This window comes from Suricata suricatta, chromosome 8 (genome assembly GCF_006229205.1).
Source record: "Suricata suricatta isolate VVHF042 chromosome 8, meerkat_22Aug2017_6uvM2_HiC, whole genome shotgun sequence".
NCBI lineage: Eukaryota > Metazoa > Chordata > Mammalia > Carnivora > Herpestidae > Suricata > Suricata suricatta.
In genome coordinates this window covers 121740411-121741700 of record NC_043707.1, presented here as the reverse complement: position 1 = coordinate 121741700, position 1290 = coordinate 121740411, and positions in this window count along the sequence as shown.

Genomic DNA, 1290 nt, shown 5'->3' with positions numbered 1-1290 from the left:
ACCAACACTTTTAATAAATTGATTATCAGTTGTTAAAAAAAAAAAAGATAAATAAAAGGAGGGATTCTTTGATCTCAAAAGCTTGAAGAATAATGATGCTGACTTCAGGCTTCTGAGTACCCAGGTTCAGCTCCTGGAGCATGGGCAGCTCTGGCTCTTGGCTCTTCCCTGCCTGGCACTGTGGGGGGAGAGGGAAGCACACGATGTGATAACCACCTTGGGGAAGAGAACTCACAGTCTGGCCAGGGGGACCCAATGTTCAGCCAGGAACCAAATGGAAAATGGGCTGATGGTCCAAATGATTCTCTATGTGTGGGGCTGAAGGGAGAGAAGCTGGAGTGTTCCAAGGAGGGGTAGGAGACCTGGGAGGGGGCGGGGGACAGAGCTGGCTTCCTGGGGGAGAAGTCTCTGGAAATTGGCAGGGCAGCCCAGGGGCGCTTCCCAGAGATGGGAGGAGGCAGGAAGGAGGAAATTGGGTCCAGGTGACCACAGAGCAGCCACTTGGCCAGGGAGTAGGAGAGGCGGGGCTGGCGGGAGCTCGAGCGGCCGCCCCACAGCTGGGCCTTGGAGAGGAAGGGGAGAAAGCGCCATCTTCTCAGGCCATGGGCTGGGAGGGAGGGCACAGTCACCAGATGGGCCTCTCTGAGCAGCCCCCAGGTCCCTGCCCAGCTATCCTAGGCCTTCAGGGCAGACGGCGAGGAGCGGAGTTAAGTCCCAGTCCTCCAGCAACTGCCACATGGCCTGCCCTTCAGCTTGGATCACATTTCTGCCTCTTCCTAGCTCTGTAGCCTTGGGTGGGGGGCACTTTTACGGTGTCCCATTCCTCAGAGAGATGACTGAGGCAGAGTGGAGGCTATCCAAGTTAAGGGATGGAGGTTTAACTCAGATAATGGTGACAGACAGCAAAACCTAAAGTTAAGAGCTGGGCTGCCAAGATTCAACTGCCGTTAATGCATTGTGTGACCTCAGACAGGCCTCTTAACCGTTCTGTGCCTCGGTTTTCTCATCTGTAAGGTGGGGTGCTAATATTACTTTATCATAGGGTCATTGTGAGGACTGAATGAGATGACAGATGTAAAGCACCTGGACATAAAGCACTGTGGCCTTGGGGCTCCTGGGTGGCTACTTCGGCTCAGGTCAGGTTGGTGAGTTTGACACCCGAGTTGGGCTCTGGGCTGACAGCTCAGAGCCTGGAGCCTGCTTCAGATTCTGCGTCTTCCTTTCTCTCTCTGCCCCTTCCCCGCTCATACTCTGTCTCTCAAAAATAAATAAATGTTAAAAAAAATTAAA